The sequence below is a fragment of the Botryllus schlosseri genome, unplaced genomic scaffold, assembly GCF_051294905.1.
Source record: "Botryllus schlosseri isolate E-star unplaced genomic scaffold, Bs_hap1 Bs28a, whole genome shotgun sequence".
Lineage (NCBI taxonomy): Eukaryota > Metazoa > Chordata > Ascidiacea > Stolidobranchia > Styelidae > Botryllus > Botryllus schlosseri.
This window is the reverse complement of record NW_027648637.1, coordinates 107,501-115,000: the sequence shown is the minus strand read 5'-3', so window position 1 is coordinate 115,000 and position 7,500 is coordinate 107,501. Positions and strand designations below refer to the sequence as shown.

The 7,500-nt window shown below is 56.6% G+C and overlaps 3 non-coding genes across 3 annotated transcripts in view; all 3 read right to left on the bottom strand.

Moving 5' to 3' along the window:
- The window catches only part of LOC145459922 (large subunit ribosomal RNA), a 3,726-nt gene extending 3,553 nt beyond the window's left edge, over positions 1 to 173 (bottom strand). The window contains exon 1 of the ribosomal RNA XR_013921606.1: positions 1 to 173. This exon is cut by the window's left edge and continues 3,553 nt beyond it. This is a non-coding gene — a ribosomal RNA (large subunit ribosomal RNA).
- Positions 174 to 455: 282 nt separating this feature from the next.
- LOC145459936 (5.8S ribosomal RNA) lies at positions 456 to 609 on the bottom strand. Its single transcript, XR_013921618.1, has one exon. It is a non-coding gene; the product is annotated as a 5.8S ribosomal RNA (ribosomal RNA).
- A 305-nt stretch (positions 610 to 914) lies between these two features.
- Positions 915 to 2,738, bottom strand: LOC145459952 (small subunit ribosomal RNA). Its single transcript, XR_013921633.1, has one exon. It is a non-coding gene; the product is annotated as a small subunit ribosomal RNA (ribosomal RNA).
- Between the last annotated feature and the right edge of the window lie 4,762 nt (positions 2,739 to 7,500).

The window sequence follows — 7,500 nt, the reverse complement described above, 5'->3', positions numbered from 1 at the left end:
GTCGCAGGGGCTCTTCCTTACGTCACATTCCGGCGCGCTTCGAGAACGCGCGGGTTCGACGCTGGACGGATCCCGCTTCACTCGCCGTTACTCGGGGAATCCCCGTTGGTTTCTTTTCCACCGCTTAATAATATGCTTAAATTCAGCGGGTAGCCTCGCCTGAACTCAGGTCGAAGTCGTACCTCTGCCGGCGCCTCGTCGGCCGCCGGTCACCGCCGCGCGCCTCGCCGGGAGCCGCACCGCCCAGAGCCGCGCCGCGCTCCGACCGCCAGTACCGCGCCCGGAGGCGCGATCGCAACGGCGGCCGAGTCGCGGAGCGACCGGGTCCGGCCCCGACGCGGGCGCGCGCCGGTCTACCTCGGAGCGACGGGCCTCGCGGCCCGACGCCCAAACTCCCAGGCTTGTCTCGGCCGCGGGCGGCTCCTACCAAAGCCGCCTCGCGCATCGCGTCACGCCGACCCTGAGGCAGACGCGGCGCCGGGATTTGCCCGACGCCGCAATTTGCGTTCGGAATATCGACGTTCAATGTGTTCTGCAATTCACATTACTTCTCGCACTTAGCTGCGTCCTTCATCGACTCGCGAGCCTAGTGATCCACCGTCGAGAGTCGTACTCTCTTTGCTTTCAGGACAACTCCGCATCGCTTCGCTCACCACGGTTTTTCGCGGGCGCCGGCTCGCTCGAGGCCGACGCCGCCGAGGGAACCGACCTAGAGGCGTTCGGTCTCGGTCCCTCTCCGAAGGCGGGCCCCGACGACGGCCATCCCCGGCCCGCCGTCGAGCGCCCGCCCTTCTCTGTCACGACGGTCTCGTTCACGACGAGCGGCGCCCAAGCGCGGGGCGCCGCGACGCCGAGTCCTCGCGGACACGGCGCCAGATCAAAAAGCAACGGGGCCTCGCACCCACCAACAACGATAATGATCCTTCCGCAGGTTCACCTACGGAAACCTTGTTACGACTTTTACTTCCTCTAAACGATCAAGTTCGGTCGTCTTCCCGGCGCACCGCCGCGCCCGTCGCCGGGCACGCGACGGGGCCGGTCCGAGGATCTCACTAAACCGTTCAATCGGTAGTAGCGACGGGCGGTGTGTACAAAGGGCAGGGACGTAATCAACGCGAGCTGATGACTCGCGCTTACTGGGAATTCCTCGTTCGAGGGCAACAATTGCAAGGCCCTATCCCAATCACGGACGGGGTTCAACGGGTTACCCGGACCTCTCGGCCCGGGCGCACTCGCTGATCCGTCCAGTGTAGCGCGCGTGCGGCCCCGAACATCTAAGGGCATCACAGACCTGTTATTGCTCGATCTCGTGTGGCTAAACGCCACTAGTCCCTCTAAGAAGTTGGACGCCGACCGCCGAGGGTCGCGTAACTATTTAGCATGCCAGAGTCTCGTTCGTTATCGGAATTAACCAGACAAATCGCTCCACCAACTAAGAACGGCCATGCACCACCACCCACAGAATCAAGAAAGAGCTGTCAATCTGTCAATCCTTCCCGTGTCCGGGCCGGGTGAGTTTCCCCGTGTTGAGTCAAATTAAGCCGCAGGCTCCACTCCTGGTGGTGCCCTTCCGTCAATTCCTTTAAGTTTCAGCTTTGCAACCATACTTCCCCCGGAACCCAAAGACTTTGGTTTCCCGGAGGCTGCCGGCGAGGTCGTCATGGTAACGCCCGCCGATCGCCAGTTGGCATCGTTTATAGTCAGAACTAGGACGGTATCTGATCGTCTTCGAACCTCTGACTTTCGCTCTTGATTAAAGAAAACGTTCTTGGCGAACGCTTTCGCAGCTGCTCGTCTTCCGCCGGTCCAAGAATTTCACCTCTGACGGCAGAGTACGGACGCCCCCGGCCGTCCCTCTTAATCATTACCTCGCTCCCGCGAACGCCAACGAAACGAGACCGAGGTCCTATTCCGTTATTCCATGCGACACTATGCAGGCGGGCGGCCTGCTTTGAACACTCTAATTTTTTCAAAGTAAACTCGTCGGCCCGACCCGCGGCACCCGGTCAAGAGCACCGCGGGCGGCGCCGACAGGCGGAACCCGCGACGCCGGTGCACGCCCTGCGACGGACCGGCGCCGCGCGCTCTACATCCAACTACGAGCTTTTCAACCGCAACAACTTTAGCATACACTTTCGGAGCTGGAATTACCGCGGCTGCTGGCACCAGACTTGCCCTCCGATGGATACTCGACAAGAGTTTTAGAATGTACTCATTCCGATTGCGGGGCCTCGTTAGAGTCCCGCATCGTTATTTTTCGTCACTACCTCCCCGTGTCGGGAATGGGTAATTTGCGCGCCTGCTGCCTTCCTTGGATGTGGTAGCCGTTTCTCAGGCTCCCTCTCCGGAATCGAACCCTGATTCCCCGTCACCCGTTATCACAAAGGTAAGCCCGTAGCCTACCTTCGAAAGTTGATAGGTCAGACACTTGAATGGTAGGTCGCCGCCGCGAAGGCGTGCGATCCGCGTGGTTATCCAGAGTCATCGAAAGAGACGGGCCCTCGCGGGCCCGGTCGGGTTCGAACCAATAAAAGCGCGCCTCCCGGAGTCGGCGCTCGGTCGCATGTATTAGCTCTGGAATTGCCACAGTTATCCACGTTAGCTCTCGCAAGGACCAAATAAACCAAGACTGATTTAATGAGCCGTTCGCAGTTTCACTTTACGTTCAGTTCGTACTTACACCTGCATGGCTTAATCTTTGAGACAAGCATATCACTACTGGCAGGATCAACCAGATATCTCTCGCGCACTGCGAGGCCCGCCCCTGGGCCGGGGGTCGGGCGTCGGGACCAAGGTGCTCTTCGGCACCGGCGCCGCCGCTCTACGGCGCCCGTCGCTTTCGCTCTCTCGATCGTCGGACCGTTCTCGGGTCGCCCGCCGTCGTCTCGTGGGACGCGGACGCCCGCCGTTCACCGCTTAATAGAATCACTCGCGCTCGGAACCGAATCCGAGACGGACGCGAGGCCTGCCGCCGGGGCTCGGGCGCTGCTCTGCCGCGACGCGATGCACGGATAAGCGCCCGGAGCCGCCGCGGCGGACCGAGGACGTCGTGTTTGTATAGCGGGCCGTGCCGCTCTTTCGTTCGTTCCCGGAGGCAAGGGCCGCGAGGCCCAGCGGTTCACGAGGCATTTGTCGGACCAAGGTTTCTCGACGGCCGATTCACTCCTCGGCGACGCCGCGACGCTACGTAGGAAGGGTCTGGGCCGCGAGGCCCGAAGTACAACGCGCCGCGTCCGCGCTGCATTTATTGAGTCCGCTATCCGGTATGCCTCATGGCTGTATGACAGGTGTAGGGTCACTATCATCCATATCCCGCCGTCTACGGCATACCGGGCAAGCTCGCTCTATGCAGCGCTTGGCGACACGCAACGTTTGAACCCGCGACTCGAGGTGCTCCGACCCGTGATTAGTGCTTGCTTCGCACCCCCATATGCTTTCGCTCCAACCGGTGACGACGGATCAGTTCCGCCGCGCCGGGCGCATCCTCTCGCCGGCAGATTCAACGTTTCGCGCCCGGCCTCCCGTCAGGCGCCGGGCGCGCGCCCCTTCCTATATTAGTTTTTTTTCGGAAACCCTGGTGACTTTTTTCTACTTAGTCGTTTTTCAGGGTCGCACCCGGGCCGGGGGGCCGGAAAATTTTCGCCGGCCAGAAAAATTTTTTTTCCCGAAAAATAAAATTTTTTTTCCGAAAAAATAAAAAATAATTAAAAAAAAAACTTTTCGAAAAAGCCTCCCACGGGACCCCTCACACGAAGTTTGGGGCCGATCCGACCAAGTATAGGCGTTTCGCACGTGTTAAGGTATGGGCCCTGTGTTAAGGTATGGGCGAGGTCGAAAAACGACTAAGTCCGAAATTTTCCTCGGAAAAAGTTGAACTTTTTTGCCGGCCAAAAGTCACCCGTGAGAGGCCCCACACGAAGTTTGGAGTCGATCCGAGCAAGTCTGGCGCGCCCGCCTATGTTAAGGTATGGGCCCTGTGTTAAGGTATGGGCGAGGTCGAAAAACGACTAAGTCCGAAATTTTCCTCGGAAAAAGTTGAACTTTTTTGCCGGCCAAAAGTCATCCGTGAGAGGCCCCACACGAAGTTTGGAGTCGATCCGAGCAAGTCTGGCGCGCCCGCCTATGTTAAGGTATGGGCCCTGTGTTAAGGTATGGGCGAGGTCGAAAAACGACTAAGTCCGAAATTTTCCTCGGAAAAAGTTGAACTTTTTTGCCGGCCAAAAGTCACCCGTGAGAGGCCCCACACGAAGTTTGGAGTCGATCCGAGCAAGTCTGGCGCGCCCGCCTATGTTAAGGTATGGGCCCTGTGTTAAGGTATGGGCGAGGTCGAAAAACGACTAAGTCCGAAATTTTCCTCGGAAAAAGTTGAACTTTTTTGCCGGCCAAAAGTCATCCGTGAGAGGCCCCACACGAAGTTTGGAGTCGATCCGAGCAAGTCTGGCGCGCCCGCCTATGTTAAGGTATGGGCCCTGTGTTAAGGTATGGGCGAGGTCGAAAAACGACTAAGTCCGAAATCTTCCTCGGAAAAAGTTGATTTTTTTTGCCGGCCAAAAGCCCGCCTAGAGACCCCGCACACGAAGTTTGGAACCGATCCGAGCAAGTCCGGCCGACCTACCGTAGGGCCCCATGTTAAAGTACGGGCGAGGTCGAAAAACGACTAAGTCCGAAATTTTCCTCGAAAAAAGTTGATTTTTTTTGCCGGCCAAAAGCCCGCCTAGAGACCCCGCACACGAAGTTTGGAACCGATCCGAGCAAGTCCGGCCGACCTACCGTAGGCCCCCATGTTAAAGTACGGGCGAGGTCGAAAAACGACCAAGTCCGAAATTTTGTCGGACTCTAACTTTTTTCGGCCGGGGCCGAATTCACTCGCGGTGAATTTCCGGAACTTTAACTTTTTTTCGACCTCGTCGGAATTTTTCTAAGTCCGAAATCCCCATACTTTAACACGGGGCCGAGATCGTAAAAAAGTTAAAGTCCGAAAAAAAATTTTTTCGCCTAAAAACCACACGGGCGCGTTCCCCGCACTGTTTGAAGACGCCCCGCGAAGGAATTATCCCGATCCGACAAACGGCTCGGCCTCCAGAGCCGGTCAAAGGTCCGATTTGGGCGGCCTTTAACCGGAGATATCTCGGCTCCGGTAGCTCCGATTTCGACAAATTTTTTTTTCCCGGATTCGTCTCGCTGCGCCGCTTCCAACGAGGGGTCCCGCTTGGGTCTGGTCCGAACAGGAGCCGAGCTATTCGCGAAAAACTCGTATCTCGGCTCCTGTGCGTCCTAGAGCTACGCGGATAGTGGAAATGGACTCCTGATGCCAAAGCGAGGGTGAAAATTTTACTTTCTCGTGCGGCCTCCCGGCGACCGGAAAAGTGGCTGGCGGCGGTCTACGAGCTCCCACGAGTCCGTCGGTGTGCGGGAAATCGAAATCGGAGAAAAAAATTTTTCGACCTCGTCGGATTTTTTCTAAGTCCGAAATCCCCATACTATAACACGGGGCCGAGATCGTAAAAAAGTTAGAGTCCGAAAAATTTTTTTTTCACCTAAAAACCACACGGGCGCGTTCCCCGCACTGTTCGAAGACGCCCCGCGAAGGAATCGTCCCGATCCGACGAACGGTTCGGCCTCCAGAGCCGGTCAAAGGTCCGATTTTGGCGCGCTTTAACCGGAGATATCTCGGCTCCGGCAGCTCCGATTTCGATAATTTTTTTTTTCCCGGATTCGTCTCGCTGCGCCGCTTCCAACGAGGGGTCCCGCGTGGGTCTGGCCCGAACAGGAGCCGAGCTATTCGCGAAAAACTCGTATCTCGGCTCCTGTGCGTCCTAGAGCTACGGGGATAGTGGAAATGGACTCCTGATGCCAGAGCGAGGGTGAAAATTTTTCTTTCTCGTACGGCCTCCCGGCGCCCGGAAAAGTGGCTGGCGGCGGTCTACGAGCTCCCACGAGTCCGTCGGTGTGCGGGAAATCGAAATCGGAGAAAAAAAATTTTCGACCTCGTCGGAATTTTTCTAAGTCCGAAATCCCCATACTATAACACGGGGCCGAGGTCGTGAAAAAGTTAAAGTCCGAAAAAAAATTTTTTCGCCTAAAAACCACACGGGCGCGTTCCCCGCACTGTTCGAAGACGCCCCGCGAAGGAATCGTCCCGATCCGACGAACGGTTCGGCCTCCAGAGCCGGTCAAAGGTCCGATTTTGGCGCGCTTTAACCGGAGATATCTCGGCTCCGGCAGCTCCGATTTCGATAATTTTTTTTTTCCCGGATTCGTCTCGCTGCGCCGCTTCCAACGAGGGGTCCCGCGTGGGTCTGGCCCGAACAGGAGCCGAGCTATTCGCGAAAAACTCGTATCTCGGCTCCTGTGCGTCCTAGAGCTACGGGGATAGTGGAAATGGACTCCTGATGCCAGAGCGAGGGTGAAAATTTTTCTTTCTCGTGCGGCCTCCCAGCGCCCGGAAAACGGTGTATTCGCGATCTACGGGCTCCCACGAGTCCGCCGATGTGCGGGAAATCGGAATCGAAGAAAAAAATTTTTCTACAATACTCGGATTTTTTCTAAGTCCGAATCCCCGGAAAAACGACTAAGTCCGAAATTTTCCTCGGAAAAAGTCGATCATTTTCGCCGGCCAAAAGCCCGCCTAGAGACCCCGCACACGAAGTTTGGAATCGATCCGAGCGAGTTCGGCCGACCTACCGCGGGGCCCCATGTCAAGGTATGGGCGAGGTCGAAAAACGACTAAGTCCGAAATTTTCCTCGGAAAAAGTCGACTTTTTTTGCCGGCCAAAAGTCATCCATGAGAGGCCCCACACGAAGTTTGGAACCGATCCGACCAAGTATAGGCGGTCCGCCCATGTTAAGGTATGGGCCCTGTGTTAAGGTATGGGCGAGGTCCGAAAAACGACTAAGTCCGAAATTTTCCTCGGAAAAAGTCGACTTTTTTTGCCGGCCAAAAGTCATCCATGAGAGGCCCCACACGAAGTTTGGAACCGATCCGACCAAGTATAGGCGGTCCGCCCATGTTAAGGTATGGGCCCTGTGTTAGGGTATGGGCGAGGTCGAAAAACGACTAAGTCCGAAAATTTCCTCGGCAAAAGTCGATTTTTTTTGCCGGCCAAAAGCCCGCCTAGAGACCCCGCACACGAAGTTTGGAACCGATCCGACCAAGTATAGGCGGTCCGCCCATGTTAAGGTATGGGCCCTGTGTTAGGGTATGGGCGAGGTCGAAAAACGACTAAGTCCGAAAATTTCCTCGGAAAAAGTTGATTTTTTTTGCCGGCCAAAAGTATCCCTAGAGACCCCGCACACGAAGTTTGGAACCGATCCGAGCAAGTATGGGCGGTCCGCCCATGTTACGGTATGGGCCCCATGTTAATGTATGGGCGAGGTCGAAAAACGACTAAGTCCGAAAATTTCCTCGGGAAAAGTTGAACTTTTTCGCCGGCCAAAAGTATCCCTAGAGACCCCGCACACGAAGTTTGGAATCGATCGGACCGAGTCCGGCCGACCTAC